Source organism: Lytechinus variegatus, chromosome 1 (assembly GCF_018143015.1).
Source record: "Lytechinus variegatus isolate NC3 chromosome 1, Lvar_3.0, whole genome shotgun sequence".
NCBI lineage: Eukaryota > Metazoa > Echinodermata > Echinoidea > Temnopleuroida > Toxopneustidae > Lytechinus > Lytechinus variegatus.
The window spans coordinates 74,638,476-74,655,014 of record NC_054740.1 but is presented as its reverse complement, the minus strand read 5'-3'; the positions used below and the strand labels follow the sequence as shown (position 1 = coordinate 74,655,014).

The 16,539-nt window shown below is 34.7% G+C and overlaps 1 protein-coding gene across 1 annotated transcript in view; it reads right to left on the bottom strand.

Annotated features, from left to right (window-relative positions):
- The window catches only part of LOC121422868 (G-protein coupled receptor GRL101-like), a 77,404-nt gene extending 67,410 nt beyond the window's left edge, over nucleotides 1–9,994 (bottom strand). The window contains exon 1 of the mRNA XM_041618099.1: nucleotides 9,478–9,994. The gene's annotated coding sequence lies outside the window, so the exon portion shown is untranslated. The remainder of the gene's footprint in view (nucleotides 1–9,477) is intronic.
- Between the last annotated feature and the right edge of the window lie 6,545 nt (nucleotides 9,995–16,539).

Genomic DNA, 16,539 nt, shown 5'->3' with positions numbered 1-16,539 from the left:
TTACGAAAATGTGAAGTTTCAAGTTACCGCTAATTTTGGTAAATGCTTTATTTTAAAACTGGGAAATCTTACTCATATGCACTGGTAGTGACAGAGCTCTCGTGTTACCAATTTGTGCAAATGTCAAGTGATATGCTGGATCTTGGTAACGTATACTTTAATGATGGTTTGTTGATTTTGATCATTATTTCGTGAGATTAAATTACTCAGTAACAGTTTGCTCAATTGAGTATTGGCAAAGTGATCAAGTGTAAATTGGACCACACTGATAGTGGCTAAGACGCATGATCTGAGATTTAGACTATTTCGGGTAGTGAACCAAGACGTGAGTACAAACCCCATGCGCTGTTCAGCTACCGATTAGACGCAACGAGCCTGAGCCAGCGGTTTTGACTATACCCCACTGGCTGTTCCAAGATCAGCTACTTGGAAACATCCAGAGACTATTGAAAAGCGATCTCGATGAATCGATAACTTCCAATGAACCTATTACAATAATTCATACATTTTTTGTGCGGATATATTGGACTCTGCCAGTGTGTAGCTCTCGTCAGTGTACTCCTGATAAGCATACCATGGTAAATCTACACTTCCTATTCAAAATCTAGTTTCTGATTCAGGACTAGTTGTAAATATTTATCTGCATCTTACCACTGTTATTAATGTTTCTTCAGTGTTTGGAAGAATTTTTCGTTTTCGTACAAGTTCTACAATCAATGCGGCCATTACAAGGAATCCATTGTGCTACTTGTATTGTCCTGCAATATTGCACTCCACGATCTTAATGTCAAAATTATTGCTCTCGCACACCAAGAAAAAAAGGTGCAATAGGGTGCAATTTCGCAAATGCCCCAAAATAATCGGGTAATAACATACACCATAAAACCAACGCCTATATACTCTAAAGCAGGGATAGGAGTTGCCATTTGTTTCCATAAAAAAAACCTTGATTATATCACTCTGACAATCACAGCGAAAAGCACAGCCAGTCAATACAAACTTTCTAAAGACAATATTGTCAGGTGGTATGGAGTTCTTCATGTCGTGACCTTGAAAACTGGCGTCAAAGATTACCTTATATTGATTTGCTAAGAGCAAGAAAGCAACTAAACTTACTTAATGTGAATCGGGCGTAATGTCTATGCCCTTCATGCCATTGATTCTCCATCGAATGTACTTGATTCCCTTGAATCGTAGTAAAGAAAGTTTAGCATGGCGCGTTTCGGAAATCAAGGTCATACGAATTGTCTCATAGGCATCCGGTTAGAACGTTCAAATCACAACCTTTAATTGCCCCTATCGCTGTCATAATTACCACACTATCGGGTTTTGTTGATCTATAAAAACAAGTTCAACTCAATCAATTCTTTCTGAATAAATAATTCAGTTCGGTATGTAATTCATCACGAGTCGTTGCACGTTAAGGGCCTACTTGAATGGCCTCTCATTACGAAATGAGAGATGCGATGCGGAAAGGCAGTGCACCACTCCAAAATACTGCGACTGACTTGTTAAAGCCAAGATACAGTTGTTAAGATGTGCATGTATTATTTACAGTGTCTGTGGTTAAGTAACTTTAGACCAGATGTAATACTGATCTTATGTCTGTCTCCTCTTGTTCCTCCTCTTCTACTTCCCCTTTCTTTCTGTAAGTACTATCATTCTGACTAGTAGAGATGACAAGCCATCCTGTGTGTTTGAATATCTCCATCCAATTTTGTAAGGTAGTTCAGTTGTTATGAAAAGTGACTTTAACATTGCCACATTTGTACATATTTGATACTTTAGTTCTTATTTTTGCATACGAGCAAGAATCCTTTTCGAAGCGGATAATCCACACTCGTGATATTCTAAATGTACCAAGCGCCCTTCCTTTTACCTATCCTTTCCCTTGTTCTTTTCATATTTCAATCCAATATTCTAAAAGTTGTTTCCTGATTGAATCCTGATTTTATGAATTTATTTAAAAAAATTCATGCTTGTAAACATTATTATGTAAATTATGTAATGTTTTCGTGGTCACTTCCATAACTGATTATGGTCCTTTACTTCAAACCATGCATTTTGTTTCGTTTAACATGTTTAATTAATATCGTTTTCATCTTCCCAAAAGTTGCCCTTCAACTATCTAAAATTCTACCAACGTTCGATATAATTTACATAAAACTAATTGTTGTGTCTATCTAATGTCGTCCTTTTTCATAGCACAGTCCTCCTGGCAAAAGTGGTATAGTTCACAATGCCCTTTCCGCCATCCTCTGATTCTTCTACTTATGATCGGCGCAACACTATTAGCTAGAGGTGTCTGAGTGGACTAACAGGTCCGTCATTACAATGTATTTTGTCATTGCTTTCTGGTAAAGTGGTAAGTGAAGATTATTTCTTTGGTGCGGATTATGTCCAATTGACCGTAGGCGTCACACCGAACTCGAACTTCGAGGGGACAGAGGGGGGGGGGGGGTAAACACTTTAACAGGTTTTTAACTACTTTAAATGTTATAACTTTTAATTTTGCTATAACCCCCTTTCTTTCTAGTTCAGTTCATATTTTTTCGCGCTCTTTAGCTTCACTGATGACCGTTTTCTTTATTGTATATTTATTAGCATTACAAACCTTAATATTTTGTCAATAAATTCGATTACACATTGGGATTTTACAATCATTTTCTTCTGTAAAAAAAGGATTATAGAAAATTCAATATAAGACAATTGTTTTCACTCCAATGTAAGATTTGCATTGTTTTGCATTCTGTTAAATTACAAAAAATACATTTTTACCACACTGACCAAACAAAGGAACATTTTAAGGATTCTTTGCATTAATTAATCAACATAATACTTGTTTGATAATCAGACCCGAAAATGGGACTTTTTTCACTTCATAATTAATGCGAGCGCGGAGAGCGAGCTGAATATACTAATACGAAAAAGGCGTGTTTTAAGCACTGTTTGACTTTATGAAGAGGTTACGTATCGAAGTAAATGAATGATGCGATCGGGATTAAGCTCTAGCTGAAAATTTGGTTCGGTGTAAAAATGGCAGATGCAAAAATGGCAGAGGCAAAAAGGCAGAAGTAAAATGGCAAAGATAAAAATGACCGAGAAAATAATGGCAGAAATAAAAAGGGCTGAGGTAAAAAATGGCCGAGGTAACAATTTCAACGGACCTTGTCCAGAATATAATTCAAAAATATAATTACATGACTAATATCACCTCTCATAGCAAAAGGTGGGAATGTGAAATGTTTCAATGGCTATAAAAGTGATTGATTCTTTGACTTTTTTCTACTAAAATATATACCCAGGTAAACGGAAGAACACTTTTAAGATAAGTGATTGATAAAAACAAACATTTCGATATAATAAATGGCAATGTGAATTCTAGCAAAAAAAATTTAAATGAATAAAAAGAAAAAAAAACAAGTCAGACAAACATAATGAAAATCATGAAACTCGAATGGAAAAAAAACATTTTTCAGTTTCGCCATGATCAACAATTTTCACCATAAAGATGATACTTATGCGAAATGTAGACCTGTATGCAAACACTACAACATATAATATTGAGTGAATTTTCCTTTTCCACAGATACCTTTTGAGTGAATCTCCCTTTTCCACAGATACCCTTTTCCTATTTAAATATATATTATAATTTGTTTACAAAATTACCATATTTTGTATATATCTTTATATGTTATCATTGATGTTTTTTTAATATGATTATGACAGTGATTTGTATCGAAAATATTTATTATAATGCATGAAAATGATTTGTATCAACATTCATGCCATTTCTGTTGGAAATAAATCTGAATCTAAATATAAAACTACTAAGACATCGTAACTTGGAGAGGAGAATCTAATGATTAATGATTCACAATAAAATTAATAATCATTAAACATTAATATTCATATATTCTACGGACAATAAAAACAGGTTCAAATTTTATGAGGGATTGACAATATTTGATATTTTCTATAATACATCATTACATATGTAACTGTTTCTCTCTTTTTTTGTTCCCTCATTTGCATATCGCCTATGACGTTCATATTTCGTTGAAATTTGCCAACATTTAAAATGCTTTGTTTTTTTCATTCATGAAAATGAACGTTGTTGTTTTTAATTATTGATTGGCCGATATGGCCTTGATGCAATTTATCAACATTGATAATTGTGTGTGTGTGTGGGGGGGGGGTGGTCTAGACTCTCTTCGTTATGTCAGAGAGACGTGGTCTTGAATCCCTTCAGCAAAGGCGTTACTCACAATGCGCTGCAGTCATCGAAGCCGAGGTGACATGGTAACTGGCAAAATTCATCCTTTTATTGCACAGCGCTGGAAACTTCTAAAACATAAAAATATCCATTAATTTGAAAAAAATCAAAATGCCAAAAACTTAGTTTGAAATTAACCATGCAAAATCTAAGATTTGTGGAAAAAGAATGGACTTCAGAATTTACATGTGGTAAATAGAGCACATTTAATCTTCACTTTGTTAATGCATCATACCCAGTTATGCTGTCGGCATGGAAACAGTAAACGCTCACATCCACCCAAGCTTCAATTTGTGGCTTGGAACCAAGTGTTAGTTTCTTAGATGCAGGCTATAAAGGATACGGATATCAGCCTTAATGTTCATTAGACATTCTAATTTAAAGGGATGGTCCGGGCTGAAACATTTATATTTAAATATATAGAGTAAAATTCACAGAGCAAAATGCTGAAAAATTCATCAAAATCGGATAATGAATAACGAAGTTATTGAGATTTAAAATTCATCAATATTTTGTGAAATTAGTTATATGCACATCGTTATGAATATTCACTAGGTGGGCTGATGATGTCACATCTCCACTTTCCTTTTTCTCATGTTATTACATGAAATAATAAATGTTTCATTTTTGTAAATGATGTGTCTCCATTATGATGAAATAAGTTGCGGCAGTAAATAACTAATGCACTTTATCAGCTGTCAAGCCAATTGTTTTAGTTCTTGGTAGAATTTTTTTTGAATAATCCTAATTTCATATAATAAAATGCAAAACAACAAGTCGGGATATGACATCATCAGCCAACCTAATGAATATTCATAAAGACATGCCTTGAACTGTTTCACTGGAATAATGCAAATCTTTAAAGTTCAATAACTTTGTTATTTGCTATCCGATTTTGATCAAAATTTCAGCATTTTGCTTAATCAATTTTACTCTATTTATTGAGATATCTCCAGCCTGGATCATCCCTTTAAATGAGAATCAAACCCTTGATCAAGTTAGCATGTATGAACACATACAAATCCAAAGATAAGATGAACAAAAGTTTGAGAACAACTAGACAAACAATAAGAACATTATGAGCATTTGAATGTTAAAATACCAACTGCTACAATGTATGGAGATCCTCTCATTGCAAAGCGACCAATATACGTGATGTCACAGAAGTAAAACTCTCCCCTTGGTATACTGAACATAATTATACTACAAAACACATATTGTTACTCGTTCTATAGTACAATCTTTGGCATGAAAATAGTTTATGGAACCCTTATAACATGTCATCCAATGACACAAAAAACCCTGATCTAGTAAAGTCGCAATTTAATATGTAAAGTAATTGGGGAGTTGAACAACTGTGAAATAGCACAATGTGGTAGCATTACCAACGGAAGGATATCCCCATCATTAGTGTTGTCAAAATTTAATGTAATAACTTTCCTATTATTTGTACAATTTTTCTCAAATTTTCACTGATTTTTTTTCTTTGTTTTGTTTCCCCCCAAGCTAACTTCTTCCAAAGACAATCTCGAAAAATTCATGTAAAATACACACAAAACAAAATTTTGCAATTCCGAACGTTGAAATCACTGTATGGGAATCTGTCGAATGCGCAAATCAAGTGCGGCAGCCAACCTTTTGAATCAAGACACGGAGCTGATAAACATCCACATTTGTCAATGCTCTCTAATAGTTTTACTTATTGTTTTTCATTTTAATTATGTATGTCTTATATTATGTGTTACTGTAATATTTAAAATATTTTTCGTATGTCTCACTTTTACATGTTTTTTAATGTTCACGGACTTGCTGAAAGCAGTCTGTTATGACTGAATGTAAGTTTTACCGTGATTAAATAAATACAATACAATACAATACAATCATAATTATAAAGCAATTTGAAAAGAAAATGTCGTTTCCTATGATAATCATAACATTAAATTTGAATGTTTTTATTCGGAAAATAGCCCGTATTTTTTAGAATCATGTCCTAGTATACGTGTACTTACAATATACTAGACGTTGAATCATTTTGAAAAATAAAGAGCGTGAAAATATCTGCATCGCGACTAAAGTGCTTGCTCTTTAAAACTTAGGATATTAGTAAAGAAAACATTAGGAATCAGCAATTCCGATTGAGGTTACTGCATATAAAATATCCCGGAGGGGTTCGGAAATATATTCATGTCTAAGACCGCGTATGGGGCCTGAAGTCACACTGTCGTGACTGTACCATCCGCCTGCAAGCCTGTTGAAATATAGTTTTCCTTTTCACCCATTTTTTATATTATATACAATCTCACGTTTTAATTTCCACAATTTTCTTTGGTTAGATCTGACGGATAAAGTTTCATCAGCTGGTTTGGAGCAAGTTGAACTTTTGGAAAGATTGTTGATTATTCATCATGATGATATATACAGTGGCAAATCGAGGCCGATTCAAGGAACACGCGCCGATATAGCTTAATCTCAGAAAATGGTCATTTAATTTCACATTTTCTCTTTACACACCCTCTATTTTTAATTCCGGATCTGCCACTGTAAATACTTTATGGTAACCACTTGACTTTACACGTTGCAACATAATATTGCAAATGATCATACACTTAGGCTGTATGAGATCGATGATTAACAATGTAAAAAAAACTTTCAAATTTCATTTTAAGCATATTGACACGATAAAACTAATCTATCTGTTCCAGACATTTTGCTAGATATGTGAAATAAGTGTAATACTATACTATATCAAATGTTGTTTGGTGTTGCAATTTCAAGAAATAATTTTAATAATATCATAAGCAAAGTGATTACAAAACTGCAATGATACAAACTTTGGAATTGTAGAGTCGTAATCAGATAGTAAAACAATGACAATTTCAAAAGAGTGTTTCGATTATGAATTAGTAACACTATATTGCTCTCCTTCATTAAATCAGTAGGTGAATGATCAAAATCTTAAACGGGGATTTAAAAAGAAATAATCTCTTTCATGAATTTCTTATACAATGTGTGGTCATTTTACATGTTTCTTTTCATCATACAATAAAATTTCAGAAATAATCAAACGTGATTATGGTGTATGATCATGATTGTTTCATCTTACCAAACGGTAAATAGAAAAACGCAAATAACACACGTATGTCGACAAAATTACTAATACTGATATGATTTAACAGAGTGATTTATGTTCATTTTATCCTCGTGTTAATGTATGTAAAGCAATTGCTTAGGCTTTCTTCTAAAAAAAAAAACCCAAAACATCGCAGTATAGTTTATTGTCCAGACTTGTAAGCACAGAACATGGGGGGGATTAAGCAAGTACCACATTGTTACCCGGCTTCAATACAAAGAAAATTTTTTTTTTAATTTGAAACAATTCCAATTTACACACGATTGAGTAAGCCATTCGAGAAAAAATAGTAATTAGTTAAAGCTTATCGAGTACAAGCAAATAATCATACCGTCAGGTGTTACAATAAAATAAACAAAATATATGGGATGATTTCAAAATCTTCAACGTCACTTATTGTGCGCTACCTTTACGAATAAGGCGATAAATATGAAAGTGTTCGTACCCCTTCAATGTACTTGTCACATCAATACTAATCATATTTTCATAGATACGCTAATAAAATTTTACTCAACATCAAGATTTTTAAAAAATCCTTGAGTCATTCAGTGTATAACTTTACTTGTCTAAACAGTTTTCCTTCCATGAATTATGTAAACAGTTTATATTGTTCAAAAAGTGTTATAATTTCCTTCAGACGCAGGCTTTACACGTATTCAATTTGGTCAAGAAAGCGCTTAAATGTTTTCAATTATGTGGTGATTTTTACAATCTAAATGCACAAATAATTTCAAAGATTTTTGAATTTCAAAATCTCACAAGATGGGGGAGATGTACATTTGCCTGCATGTTAAGGGATCATGAAGTTCTGAAAACTCTTTAAAAATATTTTCTCGGATTGAATACACCGATCCAGTCTCTGAAAAGCACTGCATTGATATGGTTATGAATTTGAAGTACTGATCGCTCACAGTGTGCAGGTGGTTTGATGCGACCAGATTGGAAAAAAAAATTAAACTGCAATGAATTTCGATCTCAAACACTGTTGAACGATTAAAACCTTCAATTAAAAACTAGTGTCACGTTGTTTGCATTCTATATGTTAGCTGGCTCAGCACACTCTTGAAAATCTCATTTTAATTTGTGTGCACATGTTTCAACATCGCAATTGACGATTCAAGTTTCATAGAATGTAATTGAAATATTAAAGAGGGATTTAGGACTTAATTAATCATACGTACGTAGTAAAATTACAATTTTTCAAGTATGTTTGTGTAGAACATATTTTCACCGAATCAGCTTTTATATATATATATCATCCGCAAAGGGTCAATAAAATAATGTTGGTTCCCAGACCGAAAAAAATATCTTGATTTTAGTGATATTTGTGCTCTGTTGAACTCTATAGGACACGATTGTTACTAATAGTTTTTGAAGTCGTTTGTTGTTGATGATCAAATGACTTTTAATATTTCTTTCTACTAAAATATTATTTAATATCAATATTATTTTAAAATTTCTCAACTGTCAAAAAAAAAAAATTTTTTGGTGATGCTTACAAAACTCTGGCCCACGTATGTGGAATTTTTTCCAGCTTCCTTTCGTTCTTTCCCATTCAATTTATAGACTTGCCTCATGAAAAAACATAACTTTAGTTACATTAACCTTGATAATTTTTTTTTTTGGGGGGGGGTTTTTCAATTTCACTTTTGTTTGTATATTTCAAATTGTCTACATTGTAAAGCACTTTGCTATTGATCTCATGAAAAGGCTATATAACACTTATTATTATTACTATTACTGTTATTACTCTTATTATTTTCATTATTACGAACAACATTTTATTGCGATCCCTGATTTAAGCGTATGCATCAGAAGAGCACACGGGGAAACGACATTCAAGGGGGATTCAGGCAAAAAGCAAGGAGAGAAACTTTAAAGTTTATTCCTGGTTGGTAGGAAATTTTGCAGTAGCAATTTTATGAATGAAGTATCTTGTATGTATGGGACTCTTCTTCAGGTTTGCAATCAGTGTAAATGACTTTTCACAAACAAAGTAACGCATTATGCGAGAACTGATAGGTTTCATGTAATAGAAAGTTTATTTGTGAGTGCACGCTCATACACTTACCTTAAATCAAAGTAATTGTCTCCCCAAGGGAAAGAAGATGTTGGTTGATAGAGCGAGTAACGAGGCAGAGCTTGAAGGAGAAGAAGATAAAATCACATTCAATAACATTAGATTGACGTTTAAATGAAGTCCTCTCGGCTCACAACACGGTTACTGATCCCCTTCAAATTCGCGTAAATGCGAGAAGATATTGAAGCAACAAATCAAGATGCGGCAATCACTCTTGATCCAAAAGAGTTGAGAGAAAGCAAGAGAAACAGCGATGGGAAAGAGATAGGATGGCTGCTTTATTGCTTTTGATCTTTTACCCCAGATGTTAGGATGGTGAGACGCCGATGAGTTTGAGTTTGCGCGCGAACGCCAGTACCTTCAAGAACGAAGAGATGATTTGTCCGCTACCTCTCCGACAATTTACAAACGACTGACCGATGATTAAACCGTGTTGTTGATAGCGTTACAACTTTGGCGCTATTGAGTCGGGAGTTTCTTGCTCCTCTACTTTTTGGTCAGGTTTTCAGGGCGGGGTTTGCGAGATGTCAGCATGACGATCATCATGCGCTTCACTTCTAAACCTTAATGCACGTGCGAGATCGGGCCCGGGAAAGATTTAATGCATGATCGTCATGGCTGTAACTTCTTTTACTGGGCAGTTTTCGGAAGTATAAAATTGAATGCCATTCCTTTTAACCAAAATCTTATTTGGTTACTTTTCTATTCCTTTCTTTTATGTAACCCATCTCCTCTCTTTCTTCCCCCTCTCTCTCCTCCGTCATTTTATACTGGATCTTCCAATGGTGCACTTTTTTTGTTAACCAGAATTTCTTCTTCCTGTCTTTATCTTTCTCACCCCTCACCCATTCGTTATCACAGATCTCCACACTGGCAAACACACACACACACACACACACAAGTGCCTACGCATCACCATAAATAACAAAAGCTCCTACACGATCTTATAGATATTCTCTCAGTTAATGACACATTTTACTCCGACATGTTAGTTGGAAAAAATAGGGGAAAAAACGAATCACTAATGAAAAAAAATTAGTCTGTAAAAAAAAAAAAAAGTACTATGGCAATCTAAATCTTCGAACAGCACAGCCGGTATGTATTTCCTTGCATGAAAAATCACACGGTCAACTTTTATAATGGGCATGTGGAATAGACATTATTTAATTTAAAAAAAGACCTTACCTATTGTCAAATATACAAAAATAATGAAATTATGATGAAAAATGGTGAATGTGTCATTGAGTCTGACATTTCCATTTGAGGCACGTTGTATATTTTATGAAATAAAGCAAACTTTGAAATGACAAAGTATTCTGTATTATATACATCTGATTTTGATGGGACTTTCAGTGTTATCCTTCTTTAAATTTTCTTTCTCCATGTAAATAAACATTTTGACGGACTTTAAAAGAAAATCCAACCCGAATGTGAAGCTGTTTTTAAAGAAAGAGAAAAGCTAGGAAAGTGAAAGACTGCACAAATCGGACAAACTTACGAAAATTATGTTTCAAAGTTGTGATTAAACTGTAATTACTATATACATTTTAAATTGCCATCAAAAGCGATGTCATTGATACAAACACAAAATTACTAAAATATAAAATTTTTTGCTAAAATCTTTAGTCAGATTTGTGTAATATTCTTGAGGACATTTTACCAATATGATACAATGTGGTTATCATCCGGGGGAATACTAAGAAGAACAAAAATTAAATCTTCATAATAAAGTACATGGCAAATGGGAAACTTGTCACAACCCTCTTCACCAAATTCCCACTTTGAGATTTACATTTGTCAGAGTGATTTATCCAGCCAGACATTTAGAACAATACCTCATTCCTTGACCAATATCTTTCAGACTTTAAAAAAAACATGTTTTTCTTAATAATGATGTCTGTTTATGTTTATCAAATTTTGAGGAGCACATAACAATATAACATGATGACAAATTTTCAAAAATAATCTAACAATATAAATACTTATTTCCTAAATTTCTTGATTTTCCTATTCCACTAAAATCATGACCTTAGTTGGGTTCTTTTAATAAGAATCCTCTTGGGTTTTAACGTTTATCTGATTTCTTCAGCATAAAAGAGTTTCTCTACTCATCTCACTCTATCTTTATTATCGTCTTCCGCCTTAATACTATACTCATTCTAAAAGTCAAGTTCTTACCACACATATTAAATGTGAAGGTTATATCTAACATTTTATACATTGAATATTGAATTCATAACATCGAATAGATTTACATCTGCTTTATGAAAGTCACAAATAAGGATGGAAATCTCCTTACATCCATTTACCCGGTTTGAAATCTCTGACTGAAATTAAATGATTCCGAGGCACATATTCTGAGGGTTCGACATTATTAATCAGGATTAACCACTCGTGCCGTGCATCTAAAATGGAAATGAAATGGAAAGACTTTTTCTCCAATCTCGGTATATAGACTGCGGTGACACGTAAAGTGTTTTTAAAGACGGGAATGTCCGAAATAGAAAAATAAAAAAGGTGCCTAAGGTGTTCCGCATCCACATTCAGAAAGCCATGAAAATACTATTGAAAGGAATTAATGATCCTCTCCTTCTACTCGACATTTCGAAGGTCATTCAGCAAAGATGGTTCTAATCATCTATATCTTTATGTTTTAAAGAAACAAAAACAATCTTAAATTATCTGGGAGCTTTTGATATTGATGCTTCCTTCCAGACAGTGTCTTCTTCTAAAAAAATGAAAAACGGCGGTGTAGATAATATAATACGATTTCGAACCACCCAATGGTAATTCAATGGGAATAAATTGTATAGCGTTGATCGGTATGGAGTCGGTTTCATAGGGTTCATGGTAAATAGCATAACAGAGCAGTGGTGGTTTATATCACGTGCGTGAATTACTAGTGATTGTGTGCCTGGGATAATGGGTCCTTCTATTACCCCCCCACCCCTCCCCTCCTCTTCTTGGTTTTCCATCATTCTACCCTCCTTCATTTATCTCTTATTCTTCATTCCCCATTCCGTTTCAAAAATAAACATCTCCCTCTTCCAGAGTTTTGTACACGTCCATTTTCATATTTCCTTCCTCACGCTTCGGTTTTCAATCAAACCCATTTCTGAACATGTCCCTACGAAGAAATATTATGAGTTTGTTTCTTTCTTAGTCTAATCATGTCGGTCAATGGTCTATTAAATTAAGCAATCTATACATTATACCACCATGAGTCTATTTGTCAATATTAAGATGCATGATATCCCAAAGAATAATGTCCAAGTGTCCTTTATCGTTCGTATAACATACCAGACTCGCCATGCAATATTGAATTTTCTTATATAATTATCCATGATTTTTTTTCTCAATTGTATCTGATCTGTCTCCTTCATCCCTGATAGATAATTATCAAGGCTCCAAACATAGAGAACATGGTCCTGAAGATAGATGGAGTCTGAATGGACATGCCGGAGGATGGTGACAAAGGATGAGGGAGAGACTACACGATTAGGAGTGATTTGACATCATCTACGCTCAACAGTGATCGATTTGTTAGATTAATTATCTCAGTTGACTCTGGATATTCATCGTGATCTTAAAGGGGTGGATTAATAGAGAAAAGATTCACGAAAAAAGGTACCATAAGACTTTTGAATCGTTTGCTTCTTCTTCCCATATTTTTTCCAGTTTCTCCGGAATTTAAGTGGAAGAGCCGTGGTGTAGTGGTTCTGACTCTCGCCTTGTAAACAGAGGGTCGTGTGTTCGAATCCACCGCGGTCTAGCGCCCTTTGGCAAGGCGTTAATCACACTTTGCCACTCTCGACCCAGGTGCTAAATGGGTACCGGTAGATGCGAAAGATATTGTATGTTTGATTTTGCCAGCGCCATAATGAGGCTGCGATGAATGCAAGGAATGCTCCCCAGGGAGTGGAAATTGTGCACTTTTCGTGCGGGATTGAAATGAATCCATGACCGGGGTAATAATATGCTGTAACGCGCTTGGGCCATTATGGGAAAAGCGCTTTATAAAAATTGGGTATTATTATTATTATTTATCTTTTCACACGCAATGTCCCATCTTCCCCTAGAGCATTCAAGTAGTCTGAGAAACAATGTCGTATACTAGGGTTTCGTGGAATAAAATGCATTTTCTTATTCTGTTTATATTGTTATCTAAGTTACTACAGGGGCCGCGGAACAGTTTTTAAAGTGGGGGAGGGCTGAGCATGCAAAAAATCACAATCATATGGTCATTTGTACGTTTTTGTACACGGTCTTGAAAAAAACTATGGGGGGGCTGAAGCCCCCCCCCCCCCCGCTTCCGCGGCCCCTGTACCAAATGGACTTAACGTACATGTAAGCGGAAAAAAAACTAAAAGCGAGAGGGCTTTGATGCATGGGCCTGAACACGCATATCACTTTAGCGTTTTTATTTATGTTTGGAAAAAAAAAAGGGGACTGATTCCTCCGTCCCGTGGTCCCCGGTAGCTAACACAGTGTTTTATTCTAGGAGGTGATTTTTCTAATGAATAATATTTCACGATCTCAAAATGCCGAGTGCAATTCAAATATATTACTTTCAAAATATTAAGTGCCATTGGCACTGATGTGTAGACTGAAAATACAGTTTTGATTTAAGCACGTTTGCTTCAAGCGAGTGAACATTATTACCATTGATTATGATTTACCTCGCAACTGGATACGGAGAAGGCTAAATTAGTATTCAGTAAATAAAATCTTGATCAAATGATTTACACTAAAAGGAGCTCTGTAACATCAGAGTTTAGCATTGTGACACGTATCGGTGCTGAGATGTAATCAGAAGGTATTCTTGGGCTGAGATGATAAAAGGGCAATAAAAACCCGTAATAAAATATTATTTATGATTAGTTCTGCAAAACACATTCGGATTGGACCGAAAGGGTGGATAGCGTCGCGACGCATTAACAGGAACCCCACCCTTAGTCAAATCGGTATTACATCAATTTTTAGAAACTATAGCCCAAAGGCTATTAGAATAATTGACTATAGACAACATAATCATGATTATTGAACCAAATAATGATTTAAGAAAATAGGTCCAAACGCACCCTTTCGACAAAAATCGGGGTGATGGGGGGATTGACGAAGGGAGAAGTTCCCGTTAACGCGACGCTATCTCTCATTTCTGTACGAGCCCCTGAATTATGAAGTGCGATGGATTCGGTATATGACATGATGTAAGACTAAACATGAAAGAATTAAGAAAATAATAAAATGAAACATCAATATCATGCATGCGTATTACCTCATGCTTATTCTTGATACTGACTTATGAAGCCATCAATTATTAGCCAAACAATTTTTTTTAATTCCCTCCCTTTTTCAGGTTAGATGATAACGAAAATATAAAACGCTTTAAAATTAATCATAGCAGAGCAAGCAATGGTAAATTAGATTGTTACATTTGTAATAATATAACACCTCCAATTAGCCGTATACCTATTACAAATTCAGCTGTTACCTTTAGTTAAATCTCTGTTAATTGCTTTAGTGTAATTATTAGGTAACAGAAGGAGTAAATGCGAGAGGCGAGATAAAGACAGCACTTGTTAAGAGAGGAGGCAGTATATGGTTTACTGCGGGATTACAATAGAGCATAATTGCAATTGGCCGAAGTTGTAAATGGTATAAAGACGTTGTACACTATTATTAACATAAGGATGATATATATATATATATATATCATCCTCTCCATCATCATCATCACTACCCCACCGCCGCCAACGTCATCATCATCATCATTTAACACAATTATCATCACCACCACCACCATCATCGTCAACACCACAAACTTCCTAATTACTATTATCATCATCATTATCATCACCATTATCGCGATTCCTCTCCGATGTGCCTGCCCCCCCCCCCTCTGTTCTCTTCTTCATACAAACCTAAGATCCATAAATTCATATCCAGTGATGTTTGGTGGTTCTCTAGCTGCTTCTGCTTTTAGCCTCCCCAAGTCCTCTCTGTCTAATTACTCTGCTTGACGATGGGTGTACTCGCTGTAAGTGATTGCATATTGTTTACATAATTTCTTAGATGGTGGATTGAAGCTTGTGTACTTTTATGACTACCAAGAATCTCGTGGGCTTTACCTCCATAACAGATTTTTAGACAGGGGCTACAAAAATAGGATCATGGAAGATCAGTTTCTCCATCAATATTCCCTGTCCCAATATTTCTCTTCTGTCTCCCCCCCCCCCCCCCCGTCTCTCTCGCTTCTCGATTTCCTCCTAGAATTTTTTTTCGTGGTTTACAACATCCATAAACCTATATTGAAAGGATTTCTATCGCCAGAAAGTTGTATATTTTCTTTCTCTAAATTCCGTTTCACCAGAACTAGTTTTTTAATGTTATTTCTTTAAAAAGTTTTTAAACATCACTTAACACGCAGGAACAAACTCTCTATTTTTACCAAAATTTTAGTTTCAATAACACCTATGGACGATTGTTACTCATAGTCTAGGTAACCGAAAGCTCCCACTTTCTATAAATTAGTTGTATTTTTAGTTATCAATGTATGAAATTGTTTCTTTACAATTTGATGTATTTATTTTTTTAAATCAAGCTATACATGACAACTATTAACGAAATTTGACAACCCATTAGACAAGTTAGACAATTATTTCGGAATTGAATACCAGCCAATTCCCTATTATCTGGCCTTCATAAGAGCATTAAAAATCAATCGATATCAAGTCTTGCGTTTTAGACGAATGAAGTCACGGACAACGATGTGTTGAGTAACTTTTACGCGGAGACTAGGGTATTACCATCACTTTCACTTACACTGCAATTTGTCCAACAAATATTTCCATATCTTATTGATTATCTGCGAGCTAATGTAGATTTGCAGTAACGCAGTGGGTCTTGTTATGTTCACTGAGTCTACAACGGAGAGAAAAGAATGTTATGTTGAGTCTTTGATCACTGTGTTGTTTATTATCGCAGAGACTGGACTGGAGACGGTATAGCTGTGGAAGCTATGTATTCAGGACGATGATTTACTGGTAGTGG